Source organism: Falco punctatus, assembly GCF_963210335.1.
Source record: "Falco punctatus genome assembly, chromosome: 1".
NCBI lineage: Eukaryota > Metazoa > Chordata > Aves > Falconiformes > Falconidae > Falco > Falco punctatus.
In genome coordinates this window covers 55,502,572-55,521,337 of record NC_137580.1, presented here as the reverse complement: position 1 = coordinate 55,521,337, position 18,766 = coordinate 55,502,572, and positions in this window count along the sequence as shown.

Sequence of the window (18,766 nt, the reverse complement as noted above, 5' to 3'; positions counted from 1 at the left end):
GCCTCTGTTTCAAGCTGTTGTTAGTTTTTATGGCTTACAGAGTCTTTCTGAAGGTCACTAAGTCTTTATTTACCCTGCAGTTCCTGCAGTACAGCAGACACCCTCTCTTCTGCAGGTAGCTCGCTCTATCTGCAAAACATTAACCCAACAGAGTAATCAAGGAGAGGTTTTGTATCTCCATGAAGGGCATACAGCTCAATGTTTCTAGCATTCCCCTTGCAAGTATTCTCTTCCATTTAATCCCAGGGAATATTCTGCTCTGTTGAAGGATTCACCCTCAATTCCAAAGCAAATTAAAACAAAACAAAACAAAACAAACAAACAAACAAAAAAACCAAACAAAACCAAACACAAACCAAAACCAATCAAAATAGCTTTCAGAGACACAAGGAGAAGGAAAACTCATATATTTACTCTGCTAGCTTCTCCGTGATTTCAGTTTCACAGGTCTGACTGCTTTCTAGAGGTGTAAGAAATCTAGGTTTCTTAAAATTACATTTACAATGCTCTTTCAAAACAAATCCATGACATCTCTATTAATATTAGAACACAGAGACTAAGAAAGAGCAGTCTGTTTATATGAATTAGGAACATTAGGCTCAGTTCTGTATTTCTACTGTGGAGATTGCAGTCACCTCTTCAGTGCCAGCACATAAAAAAGACTGAATATATATATAAATTCCTGCAACTTCAAGCATACACCAACCATTACCATTGGAATTTGCAGCTCCTGGCAGAGTGACCTTGAAGGTGCAATTTTGGCCTGAAGCTTTTGATTGGAATTGAGCTTTAAATCAGGTACTAATCATATGACTCTATGCACAAGAATAGGTTCCTAGAAGCAGAATGTGTTTTGCCTGAAGTTCATTTTGTAGGCAGAAATTTTTCAGGCTTAATGTATCTGGGAAAATGAAGGTTAAACTCGCATGAATAAATGCTTGCTTTTAAAAATAACACTTTAATCTTCAAATGCTTTGGAGAGCAATATCAAGAACTCCATTGCAGCAGATGATTGTGAAGTATGGTAAGTTTGTTTTGCTGGAGAAGCTTCACATTGCAGTCTCTGGTACAACTTTGCAGTGAAGTCATGCCAGCTTTACTTAAGCAGTCTTGAAGTATCAGTCTAGCTGCAAGCATCATAAAGCTACTGGAAAGTGGTAAAATACATGAAACATCTTCTTGTCACCCCTTTAGGATGAAGATAAGTAAGCTAGGGCTCTTCAGCTTGGGAAAGAGCCAACAGAAGGGATGGAGAATGGGCATATGATGAATTTCTTTCTTATGATACAATTGCCAGGTGGTACCCAGTGAAATTAGCAAGCTCCAGACTTAAAACTGATATAATCTTTTCTCACAATTTACATTAAACTGTGAAATTCTTTGCTATAGGATGTTATGTGCTAAAAATCAGAATACTGCTGGAAGATTGACCCATCAGGGAATATTAAACGAAAAATAGGCTGGATGCAGCAGCACAGGAAGTTCTTAAAATTCTACAGAGTTGTATTAGAGAAGAGATCAGCCTGTACCAGCACTGTTTCTTGAACACCTTTCTTAGGTATCGACATCTGGCCAATGTTGGAGACAAGATATGTGAAAACATCTGAGGTAAAAAGGTTTATTCCAACTATATAACATCCTCAGGTGTGTTATTTATCCAGCTTCCTGAGCCCACAAACTAGCTTCATAACACATTAAATTACCAACCACAGTATCTTTCTGAAAGCATACTTCTTGGCAAAAAAATTGTTATTTTTTATTACTGTTTCCATCGGACCATGCTGAATCTGAATTCATTCATTGTGACCTCAGAGTAAATTTTTGCAATAAAATGCTGAGAAATCGATTTCCCAATGTACAGAAGAAAGAATATCCATATGAGGAAATAGTCTCTAGTGTGCTTATATGCATGAGATAAAAGCTATTTGTGAGTCTTAAGTGTAAAATTAAAGGTGATAGCAGCTTCAGGCAACTTAACATGTAAGAAAAATGTTTCGGATTTGAACTCGGTTCTTTCTGTCTCAGTCAATTCTTTATTAAAATTTAACTATGATTTCTCTGGCAAAATAATCTGTTTATAACAGGGTGGAGAACATATAATTTTGCAGGTTCAATCAATTGAGTGAAATCAATATCACTAGCCTAAAAGCTCCCTTTAAAAGCCCGTACATCATAGGAGTTGGGAAGGAATAAGGGTCCGAAAAAAATCACTTAGCAAATTCCTTTGAACAGATTGCTCCAGAGACTGATGAAGGAATGATCTCAAATACACCTGCTTTTCTAGGGAGTAGCATATTTCTCCCCTTCATTTTCTTCATTTAGGGGAGAAGATGACTGTGAAAAAGCAAGTGATAAATCTTTTTAAAGGAACATTTTAGTGGAATGCATGTTATTTTTCTTGACATTGATCATGTTTTTCTCTCAGGTAAAGATTTATGCTGCTTTCCATTATCATAAGCTTCAAAATAGTTTAATGATAATAATGATGTCACTAAGTCTGATACTTTTTTTTCTTAAAACAATTCATAAAGCTTTGTACAGTTACAACTGGAATTTATTTGGAACTTCACTTCAACAGGATCAATATTTATCAGGTTTCTGAAACTATTCCAAGCTTGTTTACTCAGGAAAATATTTTCCTACTGCTGCATTTAAATGCAAATAAACCAAAAAATTCCACAAGTTGTTTTTTTGGGGGTAGTTTTTTTTAATTTTTAATATGACTATTACAAATATATATATGTATATATAAAAATTATATTATACAAAAATAAAATATATATTATGTAATATAAAATATTTTAATAAGTCTAGAATATGACTGCGAAGAAATGTACTACTTCTTTGTCGCAGAATTCTTGAATTATAAACAGTCTACCAGATATCTTAAATTACAGTATTTCTCCTGAAATTAGACTATGCTCAGTCTTCTGTCAAGCATCAGCCCATCAACAGTGCTCAGCAGACTTACAGAGAGTGGATTGGATTAATGTAATTCAACTTTCAGAAATAAAAATGTGAAGGCTTTTACAATAATAAGTATTTCACAGAATTAAATATATTAGTCTTTTTTTTTTCTTTGAGTAGGATAAGTTTTTAGAGTGGGACACAATCAGAGAATTTGTAATCAATAGAGTGAACTGATTTTTTATAAACACCAGTACTTATAAGTTCAGATGGTCCTTATTTTAATATCTACAAAAAATTAAAAATTAAAAAGATTCAAATATAATATAGCAGCTACATATGTTTTACTAATATACTGAACTGCAGATAACAAAGGAGACAATTTCAGATATTTTTAATGACAGAATATAAAGATTAATTTACCTTGTGGATAAATGTTTCAGTTTTGCTTTATATTCAAGAATGTCAAATGAAATATCACCTGTAAATCTAAAATTCTTTCATAAACAAGGAAAAACTGACCCCCTTTGTACAATCTTCAAGATAAAATGACAGTTTAGCTATAGTCTATGTTGTTGTACCATGCAGTACATGAACTGAGCAAATAGTCACTTATTTTCTGTCCTGTGTTAAGCAGTACAGACTAATATCTCCTTTAGTATTGCATCATCAGCTACAATCAAGAATACACTTCCAATGTTCAAGTCATCTGTGTTTCTGAACATACTTAATAGTGCTCTAAAGTAGTCTCCAAAATCATAATGTAGGCCTATTAATTCACTTTGAACAATACAAATACAATACAAATACAAAATCACTATTGAGTGACTTACATAACAAGTAAGAATAATGTTATGGCACACTTTTACTGCTGCTTTATCAACCTTATTTATCAGCCATGTTCTTATTGAGTGCCAGTAACAAATTTTAATATTTTTACTCAAAAGAGCTATTCTAAAAATATATTTATGAACAGTGTTCACAACAGCTTGCATCACTATATTCGATAAAAAGACTTCTGCAAAACTACAGCAACCCTAATATCAATTATTCTGATTTTTCACTGATGCTTGCAAAAGTGTTTCTCTCTCAATACTGGAGAGTGCGAGGTCTGTTCTAAGTCAGAAGTGACTTGACTTACTGATGAGTGCCACCAGTCCAGTCATTCTCATCATCACAAGCCATATATCCGTGAGAAAATAACTAGGTAACAATTATATTTATCCTTAGGTCTTGTGTTCTTCATTGACAGTTCATATAATGAGTACCTAGTTTTAAATCATTATGATTTACATCATGATATAAAATCTTTGAATCCCTAGAGGCTGAGTGCCTATGGGGATTCCAGATATGTTTCTTTTAGGAAAGCTGGAGTTGTTCTGAAAATACATTTTAAATTGTCATTACCCACTGAGATTTTTCAATAGTACAGAACTGTTATTTATTCATAGGCACCGATGGACCAGAAATTCTTTCCTTTCATTATATTTTCTTGAACAGGTAGCAAGAAGGAGAACTGAACATTGAGGTACTACTTTGTTTAAACAAGTTCTCAAACATTAAGCTGTGTGCAGGATTTTATTTCACAATTCAGCGCAGTTTTAGGACAATACTATGTGAGGAGTTATTTATTACTTATTTCAGAAGGTTTGAAGTTACATATTTTAAAGGCTGGTTTCCTCTGCAATTCAAAATCAAAACCAGTGTTTAGTCAATATCTACATTGCATAAAGTCTGCAAAAGTTAGGTGAAAAAAGTTTTCTAGTGATACTGACACCTTCAGAGTGAAAAAGACACTGGATCTATGCTGGAGGCATTCCTGGATGAAGCCTGGGGGGAATTCTGTCACCTGGCACAGCTGTTGTATACAGAAGTACCACAGAATGACTTAGGGGCTCTTTGTGTTGTCACAGCAGACACTTGCTTAATATTCAAGACTGACAAATTTAAGTATCACCTGTAATTTTAAAAATCTTTAGAAAGCCATTCCAGTGGTGTTTGTGGAGATTTCACAAGTCTCCTTCAAAAAGGCCTATTGTGGTTACTAACAGCACACCACAAATAAATCTGCCTTCAGTGGGGTATATATGTGGGTCTTTGCCATGTGTCCAAAAGCTTCTGTCCCAGTTGCTAAGAGATTAACTTAAAAAATTGTACCGTAAATGGATTTATAACTGCATGTGATGGACACAAAGCAAATAAAAACACCGAGCTGGGCTTAAGTTCAAAATACAACATAGATTTATCTATGATTCCAGGTATTAACATAGCCCCATGTTTCGTTTATGTGTACCTATATAGCCAGACAATAATAAGTTTGTGCAGTTTTCTTTGGGCTCGAGATTGAAATGTGAGCAAGCATTATAAGAAAATGAAGATCAGTAAGTGTGAGTGAGGCATGAAAGAGGGCTCTGGTGATCATATATGACTTGAAAGCAAGAACATGCAAAGAACAAAAAAGAAAATGAAATTGTTTTCTTCTTTTCCCATTTGAACAAAGTAGAATGTAGAAGGAAGAAATGCAAGGTGAGATGAGAAAGTCAGCGTGAGGTGCACAGTCAAAGGTCTGTTGGGCGAAGGAACAAAAGCAGTAGTCAATAGAGCCAGCAAGAGAGTCACTGGCTGAATGAAGGGCTGGATATGGGGAAGAAGGCAAGGGATATGGCTTGCAGTCCTGTGTTCAGAACAAACAGAACAGTGAATGATACCCACTTTTTTGGTAATATGAATGAAGGAGATTTGGCAGTTGAACAACAATAGAAAGCAAACCAAAAAGGAAACCAGAGGCAGGAAATAATCAGAGATAGCCACTCCCCAAGCCTCTTGCAGTATTGAAAAAAAATGATCGTTAAAAACGTAGCATTTTCTGCTAGATTTGATGTATAGGAACTCCTATTGGTAGGCTTAGGACTTATTTCACTTAATTACTTATTTGTTTGTTTGTTTTTAGTATTGCCAGTGGTTATGATGCTCAGTATTCCACAGCACTTTTTTATGGCATGCTTGTAACCTCAGAGGTGTGATATTTCAGCATGATGATTCCCTTTGCATAGTAAGCCAGAGCAGAAGGAAAAATATTTCTTTTCTTTTAAAAATATCAAAACATCCTTTCAGTAACATCTTGCATGCTTTATAAAATAATAAACCTGGCTCCTTCATCAAGAAAAGAGAACAAGTCTATATTTCATAATATACACAGAATGAAACTCACAATGACAAATAATTACAAATACTGTTATAGATCTCCCTCAACACTGAAGATCAATAACATTTTTTTTAAAGGAAAACAGTTGTAAAAGAAGAAATACTCGAGGGAAATATAAAGTATAAAGGATTTAGTATTGACTTTAAAATATAGCTCAATCTTGGCTCACTAACAAAGCACAAAAAAATTAGGACTCTTAGCCGCCAGAAACTTACTGACATACACTGCAGACAATATATATAGAATTAAAACTAAAATGTGAATTTACCTAAAGTCTTTGTTTTTAAAAATACCACAAAGAGGTTTTGTGATTGAAACTACAGCTTTTTTATAAAGGAAAGTTGTCTTCTACAAGAAGGCACAGTGACTTTGTGTTAGTTTGCTTTTCGTAAAGCATCTCTTATACTCTTGTAAAAATGCATAATCTTAAAAAAAAAATGGTAAACAACTTCTATCCAAAGGTGGCTGTATACAGACTCAAAACCATTTCCTGACTCCACTCTTGTCCAGAATAAACCCATTTTTGGAAATTCCAAGAGCAGAGAAAATGGGATTGTTCATTTCCCATACTATGTAGTCTAGATATTTAACTAAGGTTATTTCCCCCAAAAAAAAAATTGGAGGAAGGAATTATGCTATAGGATAAATGAATGTAAAGGAACTTTAAGGCATGGAATTATTGACAATAAGAATTATTGAGAGTAGGCACGAGCCCTGGGAACAGAGTGGGGAAAGGCTACAGTGCAGGGTTCAGCTGTACCTTGAACAGGAACTGTCACCCCAAAAAAGGTCACAGATTTGCCTTCAGAGAGAATTTGCAGGAGATACATTGGTGAAATTGTTCTAAAGCAAAAAAAAGAAGTACACTTGGATTAAATCACAGAGGCACAGAGACAAAAAGAAGGGCTAAAAGTGTGAGGAGTTTTGAAAAGCTGGAGCTGGGGGAGAAGCCAATTTACATTATTGCAACAATTTGTGGCATTAGGAAAAAAGATCTGTCTGATGATTAGGGATTGGGTCTTCTTACTCTGACCAGAAAGCCTGCATCCTATCCAAAAAATCTTTGTAATTATATCTAAACTGATGCATTTCTGACATTGCTTTCATATATATCTTCTGCTATTATGATAAAATTCTCAATAGGCTCTAGTGAGAGCTCAGAGGAGGTCAGAATTGGGCAAGGTCTGTGATTAGCAGCATTTGGTATCCTACAGAGCAATGCATGTAATTCAGTTTAGTGTTGGGCTCAGAACTGGAGTGGGAGAACAGGGGAAATGAAAAGAAAACCAAGTGGATTGATGTGGCTTGGTGAGGAGAGTGGATGTTCCTGATGTACCTGTGCAGGAGGAACTGGATCCTTAGAAATCATTCCAACATCAGGAAATTGGGGAAGGCTCCTCAAGGTACACTAACACGTTCTATTGCAAAAGCTGTATTAAAGGAACAGAAAAATGTTCTCCTGAAGACACAAAAGGAATACTTTAGATTACTTCTTATTCATCTTTCTTATACGGTGGTTAAGAGACTGTGTTGATATCAAAATACTAAATGGGAGGCCAAAAAATAGGTAAAGTGCCTAGCAATATTTGTCAACTACCTCAGATGTTAAGATATTAAGGTTTTGATGTACCTAATGATTTCATCTATGAAATGATGTGGTGAAGGATGATTTGTGAAAGAAGATGACTGATTATTATCAATAAATATATCATAATTAATTTCAGAAAAAAAATCATAAAATTAACTATGAAGTTCATATAGAACATGTTACTAACCAATTACATTATAATTTGACTTACCATTGCTATGAAAATGAATAAGCAGAGAAACAATGGAAATGCATTCTTTTTTAGGAAGAATGCATGTCTTTAGCTGTCTGGACTACCATTAGTCTAATTTTCCAGCTTGCAAAATACCGTTAGAAACAGTCATTATGTGGTGATATAGTCATGATACTTACAACCTAATTGTCTAATAAATAAGGCTCTTGCCTTCATTAAGTTGTCGGATTATCTTGGTGAAGGACAGAGGAGGACATCTTTATATTTTACAAAAGAAGAAGAGAAAGAGAAACATTTAATAACACAAGCACAACTGAAAAGACTACTGCTGTCTGCTGTAAATTATCTGTATAAATGTCAGACAGGAATAAGTGAGCACAAACTGCATGAAAAGCAGCTATAGAATCTAGAGTATTAAAACAAGAATAAACAAAGATGCCAATAATCTTTAGATTTTTTTTAGAAGTATTTATGTACGAGCTTTGCTTCCAGGATTAAAAAAATAAGGGTAGTAATGAAATCTTAGATGTTAAAGTTTCATTCTTATCCTGCAATATTCTGTATTCCTGTTTTTTCTCATCTCATAGTAAATGAGATCTACTGTTACTCCAAAGATACGTTTTTGTCTTTATAGACTGGAAAAAGAAAGAAACAAAGCAGATTTCTAGATCATCAGTGCTATGGCATAAAGTATTTTCAGAGAGGAGTAAGGCTGCACTGGTGCACCACTTATTTTGATATACTTCAACCTTGTAGCAACGTGGATGATGAATCACCCTAGGAAGAAAACCTTTGTGCTGAACCAAATTATAGCAGACAGGGGCTTTAGCAACTCTGATTAGTAGATTTAAGAGACACAGAGAATGTGATGAAGAACAGTAATTGATCTACAGACCCAAACCTTCAGCACTGTGCTATAGATCCTTCTTAGAGTAACACCTGAATTCTTAGGCTTGAGTTCTGGTTATGTTTCAGAACAAAGCTTTAAAGGTATATGGGAGAGGTAGGTACCCAGTACTCATCTGAGCACAGAAGGAAAAATGTAGAGGAATGAAGGCAGTGGGTTGATTAGCATTGATAACAGGCAGCTGTGGCCTTGCCTCAAAGGCAGTGGGTTGATTGACATGGATGATGTGCAGCTGTAGCTCATTCCACCAAGTAGTTAAATAGCCGTGAGGATGATGGGAGTAGGTGGTTGGATGGGGGAGGAGTAGTGTGGTCTGAGCTCTGGAGGAAGGGGAAACAGCATAGGCAGTAGACTCTGGCTGATGGTAAAAGCTTTGCTACAGCCTACTAGTTTGTTTGTGCTGCAACAATTGGTGCCTTGTGTGAGGCTGAGTCAGACTCTGACTACATCAACTGGTGCCCAATGTAGCTGGGACAAGTGGGAGCACCTACAACCCATAACAGACACTGAGAGGTGAGCCATTGAAATCTAATCAATATGGGTGTATTGCAATTTTTGTTGTCCATCTTAACTCAAATTGCAGCTGGAAGGTATGCAGACATGCAGAGGCAAGGATGTTCTTATTTCAGTGCTTTCTCTCTTCCAGTTCAATACCTTAACCACAAGAATACTCCTGCCTTTCATGGTTTCTGTGTTGCTAAAACAGAATCCTCACAATGTGCACTCAGTTTGAGATTGTCAGGTCTAACAACATACAATAGTTAATCAAAAGGTAGGCTATTTTAATGATGTCTTTCATTGTTGAGAATAAATGCCTTGTAAATGTAAAAATTAAAAGAATTAGAAGAAAAACAAACAATTGAGACCAAAAAAAGAGCCCCCAGTGTTCAAAAAGGGCCAGAGGTTGTTTTGCCATGTTTTCTTGAAAAAAAACAACCCAATTACTGCAAGGCTAAGAATGAACATGAAAAGCTTTAGTCTTATTAGAAACCTTTTGATCACAAGTCAATATTTAAAGCAGAATCTCAATATGATACCAATTATGGGAGAACTAATCCTACCATGCTCTATGTAGAAAATGTAATCCACTGCAGCGTAGTAGCAGTGTTATAGTTAAAATTTATTTTATACTGAAATAAATGTAAATTTTTTGAGCAGGTGAATTTATACTTTTGATAATAAATGCTTTTACTTCCATTACCCATGTAATGTTTAGGGACTCTAAGTCCAACTGAGGTCATCCTATAACACTTAGTTAAAATATAACCTGCATTAAGCAGTACATAGCAGGTATTCCTTATCGAAGCATCCTACTGGTGTCAAAGAACAGGGCTTGTCATAAACTTCCTTGCATGCATGTTAAGGGTGCAGATACAGGCAAGACAATTGACTTTTTTCACCTTGAAGTGTTCTCCTATAAGCAGCACCAAAGGGTTTTTGACACACATGTAAACCTAGGAGGTCTGTTAAGGGTTGGAAGACCTATGGTCTTGGTGTGGTTTTTCTACATTCTCAAATATACCTCTTTTATCAAGCTGATTGTCATAAAGCTGTTTCTAAGAGAGTTGCAAGCACGGTGACAGACTGCATTTTTCATGATGAATCAGATGGTTTTTTTCTACTTGTGACAGGCCACCTAGGTGTGTCTCAAGTAATCCCCAAAGGGAAGAAGGCTGGGCAGAAGCACAAAGGGCAAACTATTTGCTCCCCTTACTGCTGCTGTCTGGGAGCTCCATGCTTCTACAGCTTCACTACTGTTGCAAGTGTTACTGCCCTTGTTAGACTGTGGATGTTGCTTCTTCTGCAGTATTGGTCCTGTAGGAACTGTAAGGTCCACATACTCCTTTTTAATTGCCTCTGCAGGTCTCCTCACCCCTCTTGGGAACAGTGATCCATGTGCACTCTTTGTGTTTCCTCCTTCTTTTCTTTCCTCAGAGAGGAATTGCACAGGAGCACTGCTTCTGCCTCTGTAGTTAGCTTACTGTATTCAAACCTTTTCTGAAAGATCACAGACATCTGTAAGTTGTCTTTGGTCTTGGGGTGTTCCCTTACATACCAGTCAGCTCTTGATCGACTTTCACTGTAAGGACCAGAACTCACAGTCCAAAAAATTTAACACTTGTTTGCAGTAATAGAAATTATATTTTGCAGAGTCTCTTTTTAGCCTCTCTTTTTACTGTTGGGCATAATTTTGCCCAAGTTGTTTCCCTAGACCCTACTAGAAAAGTAAGGGCAGTAGAATACGTTCTGTTGTGCTCCAGGGACCTCTTCAGCAGCATTCTTAGATATTTCTCATTCTTGTATTACTCTACATTAAAATAATAAAGGTTTGTCACTGAGTTCCCTCTCATGGTTTTATATTACCTTATGCGATTTTACCATGGGAACTGTTTTATTCATTATATATCATGATTATTAGTCCTTTTCCACAGTGTCTAATCTTGCTGAACTTGTGAGTTATGAATTAGTTACTTGCCTTAAATTATTAAAACTGTATGGGATACAGCAAAGATCACCTGCTGTTTATTAGCATATCTATAAAGCTACAGGCTTAAATGACCCTAGCCAAATTGTTTTATAGTCTTTGTATGATAAGGATATGTCTGTTGAATTGTGAATATTCTCTTGTGGCTCTTGGATAACATACTTTCATAATAGTAAGTTATAGAATTCATCATAGAATCATAAAATGGTTTGGGATGGAAAAGACCTTAAAGATCACCTAGTTCCAACCTCCCTGCCATGGGCAGGGACAACTTCCACTAGACCAGGTTGCTCCCTGGTCAGAATCATAAAGCACGAGCTTGAGCAAAACTGCTAAGGTCTAACCAATAAAGACCTACTTCTAACAGGCAAAAGGCTAAAATATTATAGTATACATGTTAAACACAAGAAAACTGTGAGGAAGATTAAGATTAAAAAAAAAAAACTCAAATCTGAAGACTCTTCTGACTTAAGTGTCAGTGTCTTCTAAGAGAAGAATGTGCCTTTTGTACTATATATTATCACATAGGCAGTAATGTAAAAATAAATAGATTAGTAGATCACCAACAGTATTTTTCATCTGTGCTGCAGAAAATTTTCTAATAGGCACAGTGGATTTCTCTATCAAGTTCTGTTCTGTTTTGGTCAACATAGATTCCTATATTTTTCTCATAACTTTAATATTTAGGCATCTTACGTGTTCAAGTGCTTTGTAAGCAGGAGATATTGATTCCTTAAAATGTACCAGAAGGGAGAAAAGTCTTTTCTGTTGTTTTTAATTTACAGATGAGAAAGCAGATGAAGGGATTAAAGATCCCAGAGGATTTAGAGTGAAAGCACTTCACATCCAAGCCTCTAAAGTTCTGTGATTTCCTCTTCTTCAATGTCACATCTTCCTTTTAGAGCCATGCTGGATGATAAAATAAAGCAATAGCTGACCACCATGCATCAGGTGTTTGTGATGTTTCACGTCTGATGCCATTTCCATGCATTGTAAAATTCACATATCACCATCTGAGAGGATTTTTTAAAGGCATTTTCTGTTGCTAAGTGAAGTTTTTCATCAATATATATCAAATATTTCTATAGTTTATAGGTTGGTTTTCTTTCTCTGCTCCATTTACCCTGTTGTTCAATATACACTATTTCCTTTTAATGCAAAATGTCTTTCAAAAATGGAAAAGCCACTCTTACAAAGTGCAGAGATTCTTCAAGGGAAGTTCAGGATACTTAATATCTTTCCAGTTATATTACAAAATTTGCCCTCACTGAATAACTGACCAGACACAGAATTTTTAACAGGATAAATGTTCACCTTGACAGCAGTTAATTAGAACTTCCTATTCACAGTATTCATTTCCTCTTGCTCAAAAATAATAATTACAGCAACAACAACAAAAAAATCATGGTATTTCATTTTAAAATTCTATACTACACTCCTAACAAAATTTGAAGCTTAAATCATTCCTGGTTTGCTGCAGAGAGCTAGATAATGGTGCAACAGCTTTCACAGTATTCAGTGTACAACTTAGTATATAAATTCAGTTTAACTTTCTTATGTTTATGAGTTTGGGGATAACACTGTTGGCTCGATGAAAACATGACTTCAGATGATTTATGGGTTGCACAAAGGCTTATATTAATTCAAAACGTCACTAAATTCTTGCATGGGTGAACCTAACTATTTCATATTTGCAATGCTCAAAGAATTGCTTCACTTCAAATTCACATGCTCCTTATGTAGTATAGGAACATATGAAAGAGATGCCTTTTTCAATCGATGATGTGTGTTTTCCCTTTCTAGTATTTCCAGTGAGTCTGAAAATACTAAAAGGAAGTCTACATGTACAGGAGGGAAACAGTCTTCAAAATTATGGTTGTAGATGTGTATACAGTATACATTTTTTCCACAGTGATCTTGTTTTCTTTGATATTCATTCCTTATATCAGTGTAGCCAAAGCCTATTCTTACATTACATGGCTACCAAGCAGGTCCCCTCTGGCAAGCTGCAACCAGAAGAAACTTTTTAAATCACACTCTGCCTGGCACACTGCGAATTCCTAAACCTGGGATGCATTTCCTCAGCTAAGGGTTTGAAGCCTGCATCAAGGGCTGAGGCTCAGATGAAACAGCCCTCCTGGGCAAGCCCTCCAGTACTTAACTGAAGGAACAGAAGGAAGTTACACAGAACCCTTAGCTGGGAGGAGAAGTGTTAAGCATCTTTCTGGCTATGTGATCTCATCTCCATCCCCAGGCTGGAGGAACCAATGTCTTTGGCTTGGTGCAGGGGAGCCCTAAGGAGGTAGGACTCAGGCAGGCACCTACTGCCTTCAGCTGAGAGGTGACAGCTGATGACAGCTGATAGCCAGCTGGCTCTCAGCTCCTCGTCATTGCTTGCCATCTCAGGTACTCTGCAAGGATATGAACTGGCAGGTACAAGCAGTGGTTTATGTGTTTGTTCATGGCCCCAGCTTGTCCTCAGAACCTGGCCAAATGCATGGAGCAGGGGCAGCAGACACAAGACATTCTCTTTTTAATTCCTTAAAAAAAAAAAAAAAAAAATTCTTGCTACTCTACTCTGTTGATACTCTTATTTTGCTGCCTGCCCTACCCCTGCTATTTCATTTTTCAGTTAGTCCTCAGAAGAATGTGAGCCTAATAATTTTGTGTTAGTAGAACACTGATACAGATTACTCTTTTATAAGTTTAATGATTGATTTTATTTTAAAATTTAAGTGTATTAAAATAAGTGAACTGGTCATCTCATGCTTAGTGTTTGAAAATGAGGAATAAGAAAAGAGAGCTTCAATATTTTTTCTTTAAATTTTATATTGAAGAGTTCTGATTGATATTTCCTAAGGTTAAATGACTTTTTTTAAACAAAACTATTCCCATTAGTTTCTAACATCTTAGTTTTTCATAGTAGTATCTTAATTTCCTGGAATGTTCAACAATGAAAGATAAAACCTCGTTTGTCTTCTCAATTGCTTTCACTGTAAAATAATTCTCTAGTAAGTGCAGGCAGGTGCTGACATTAAAATTGCCAACTACCACAAGCAGATACATAACACAGAGCTTTTTGTGTCAGCTCTGACTAAAGTCAATGGTGAACTTGTATCTTAGTGTGAACAAACAGCATTATAGATTGAGGATATGTGACAAAACAGCAATGTTTGGGGTTTGAGTGTAAAACACTTTAATCACAGAAGCGGGAGAAAATCAGCAAGGGTCTTCAGGAGGAAGTCTACACATCACCTGATCTTTGCCCAACATCCTGTCAGTAGGAGGTGAGATGAGCCAGCTGAAGAGTCTCTCCAGATAGCTGTGCAAACTGATGGCATGATTGCCTGCGGACTTATGGGGCTTATTATAGGATGCAGGTGGAAGACAATTTTGTCTACATAGAAGTTATTCTGGGATGTTTTAAGGGTATTGTGAAAATGCAGAAGGACATATGTAGGGAAAGGATCAAAGGCAGCAAAAGGGAGGCATCAATGTGAATCGGGGAGGAACAAGTATAGGAAAAGAGAGGGAGAAAAAGGGAACGTGTGTGTATGGGTCAGCACACTTGACTGACTGAACCCCCTGCTTGATTGTCTTACTAAATGCTATTTCCCAGTGCAGAGAGTGGATGTGCTGCCTGGCGGGGGGTGCGGGGGTGGAGCAGGAGGGCAGGCTGGGGTGGCAGGGGGATGGAGTAGCATGCAGGGCTGGGTGCCACAGCACCTGGGGGACACTGCAGCTGGATGGGAGGGACACAAGAGGGTCACTGCGTCCGCTGTGGATGCGAGCACCATTTGTGTGGGTGCTGGTACCAGCACAGCTTTCTGCCTTGGTGAAACTCTTGGCCACTCAGTGCCATCAGGAGCACATGCTTGGCCTCTGTGCTGAGTGGACCTGGGAAAGGGCAACTGCTGCAGCCTGCACAGAAAACACCACTGGATCCAGCTACCTCTAGCAGCTGGAAGGCAGATTTTTGAAAGAAAATAAGAACTGCAACTGACCTAAGCTTCTATGCCAACATTAAACATATTTAGGACTATGCATTATCATACCTGCCGGTGATAACTTATCATCCCCATTAATGTTTTCACTTCCTCTTTATGCCAAGGTTGTAAATAACAAGTGAGCTAACCTGCACTAGGTCTGATTTTATAAATTTGGTGTACAACACAACCTCTAAAAGCTATAATCCCAATAACATTAACACAAAGAATCAGGACACTTTTCCTCACGTTTCCCAAGTCTGCTATTTAACATAGTCTGCATATTCATCATCCTTCCAAACATACTTGCAGCTGCATTAAGCTGTTTGCTTTGGGCTTGCACAATTTGTCCACGTGCCCAGCCCTGCGTAGCCACACTATTGAAATCATTCTTAATTGAACTATCTTAAAGTTATTGATCACTTTCCATTTTTGCAGTCTTTTACACCTAAAACATAAAAAAAGACAATCTCTAATGAGGTTTGTAGGAATGATTGCCAAGAAGCTGTTCACACATAATGAGCAGTGGTATCCTAATGTGTCAGCTGTACTGCACCCCTTTCTGTACACCCAGTGTATGAGTTGCCACTTATATACTTTATACTATGAACTTTTGATGATAATTAGATATTGAAAGCATGAACCAGGCACTATTATTTTTGTTCATGTTAAGTAGCACCTTATTTAAATTTCTCCATTGACATGAGTAAGATTTCCAGTGAATGAAGTACCAAATGGAAAAATCTGGCTCTTCAGGAATATTTCAATCTAATTACATCTATTCTTCCATGAAAATAAAAAAGGGGGTGGGTGGGGGGTGGGGATGGGGGCTGACACCCCCCCTGGAGCCATGATCCAGCAGGAACGTATAGAGGAAGCCAAAAGATTAGAGTCTATATTTATTTCCTCATAGTGCTGAAGGCCATTTTGAAGTTCAGTCCACTGATCGTTGCCTACGGCCAGAGGAATAATGCCTTTGCTTTAGAGGTAAACACAGACAGAGTTAAGGTTAATGTGCCAGGTTTGGCACAATGACAGTCATCTCACCACAGAAGAACAATTGCCTAATGTTCTTCTGGGGATGGGAATGTATCTTACACATGGTATTATTTTTACAAAGAAGACATACAAAGCCATATGATTAACAAAACACATTAATTCCTTCTGCTTTTTCTTTTCTTTCTAATGATGATACACCTTTCAAAAGATGTTACTGCTCTCACAGGTTCTTCTAAAACATGCTGCTATCTTTGTATGAAGTTGCCATGATATTCATGATTCTCTTCAACAAAATATGTTTTTGTCTCTTCTGTGGCATTTGAAATACCAAAAGGCAGACAAGTAGTACAACTACTTCAAAGACCAAAAGGAGGAACAAATTATGTGAGTCCCATTCTCTCTCTGATGTAGGTATGATTTTTCCTGTTCTCATGCCTAGAAGGTAGGGAAGAGGATTATAATCATAGGTATCTAGTAGTAACCACACATCTATAAAGCTATGCCAGCTAAAAATTTTGATTATTTTAGCCTGCGGGTGGATCCTAAACCGTTTCACAACAGAAGATCTCATAGTTGCAGGACTTCAGTTGTTCTCATAACACCTCTTGTACAGAAAAGCACCGAAGTCCTTAAACAGACCACATAACAGTGACTCTAAGGACCGGAAAAGAAAAGTAGCTAGTGCTGCCTCCATTGGAGATTGGGATACAGGTCTTGGCAAGGCAAAAAACCCCTAATAAGGGAAAAACCCTCACTGCAGCTTCCTTCCTGGAACTATAATTGTTAATGCTCATATTCATGATAGAACATGAACTCTGTGGTCTGAATATTTAAGAGAACTGCCTCTGGTGGAAGCCATACATGGAAACTTTTGATTTGCCTGATGTTGTGGGATTTGTTTCTTAGAACCACAGCTGTGGCTTGCAACAAAGGACCACTGAATACCAAGTGAGCCGTATGTCTTTGTGAACTCTAATTGCAGTTGTCTGGGGATAAATGTACTTTCCAGCAAAGAGGCTCTGCCATACATTTCAGGAGTAATACCATTCCTTGTTCAGCTAACTTAGTGCTTTAGCCTTTGCCATGATCAAATGGCTAAAACTACATCAAATGGCTTAAACTACATCACAGATCTTTCAGGACTTTAGCCTAGGCTGCTTTCTTCTGCTTCACAGCCATTTCTGTTACTAATTCACTAAGTATTTTATATGTAGGAGGAAAAGTAGAGTGTTTCTTATTCCCCCTTTGAAAAAGTTAATACATCATCCCAAAGTGAAGGCAAGCACCTAAACCCATGATAAAGCATTTACATAACTGTAGTCTGATTTTTAAAATTAACAAGCACTTTAAGTCCCTCTGCCACCAGCAGAAGCTGTGGATGGATAGCATCTCAGCATGCACTCAGGCTGTGTAACTACAGGTACTGAAGTTGAAATCTTTTGGCCAAAATCCAGTATCTTTGTTTCTTCTGATGTAACTGAGGTATAGTCGGCTATGGGCAAATATATATGAACTATCTAATCAATGTTTGTCTCTGACACGGGAACACTTCAAGGAACGATAATAGCTACCAATGGGTCTCAGCCTCACCCTCAGCTGGGATCCAAGTGCCTGTTTCAAACCTGTTCACTACTGCAAGCTGAAGCTAAGAGGCTGGCAAGCAGCCACGAGTGCTGGGACTCAGGCTCTTGACTCAGTGTGGACATCCACCTTGCACCAGACAGAATTCCATCTCTAGGAGCAGAGAGTCAGAAATGAACTATGAACTTTGCCACAAATAAACCAGGATGAGCTATCATATGAAAATTCAGCTTATTTCTCCATCGGTAGTGAAACAGAGGAAATAAGGACCTCAGTGTGTTTGTGGATTTCTTACCTGTGTGTTCTCCATCCGCACTGTTTCCAGGTCATAGCTGGAGTCCCAAGCATCCTTCTGGTGCCTGGGAACAGCTAAGCTTGGCATTGCTGCCTGCACCACACCAGAGCATGGCCAGCCCAGGCTGAGCCCTCCAGGCTGCAAGGCTCAGTACGAGAGCTCACACTTTCTTCCCAGGAGGGTTTGAGCACTTGCTGAGCCCCCAGCCTGGGTACCCCTTTCTGTGTGTGTGCAGCAGGCAGAGGGCCCTGAGCACACATCTGGGACCTGTATCTGCTCTGCAACGTAGCTGAGAGATGCAGGGCTGACACTGTTACAGAAATCCTGGTCAATTAATCCTTTAGGCTATTGAGGTGCTTGGAGTACACTGACTGAGGGAAAATCATAGAATCATTTAGGTTGGAAAAGACCTTCAAGATCATCAAGTCCAACCATTAACACAGGACTGCCAAGATCACCACTACACCAACTGCAAAATGTTTCAATTCAGACGGTTCCAGCAAACATAGACAGTTCTGGAAATTGTATGTGTATGGCACAGCAGCCATACACGCTTCCAGGCAAGATGGCTGTTTGGGGGGTTTAACTGGAACCTGGTATTCTGCTGACCCTCTTCAAAT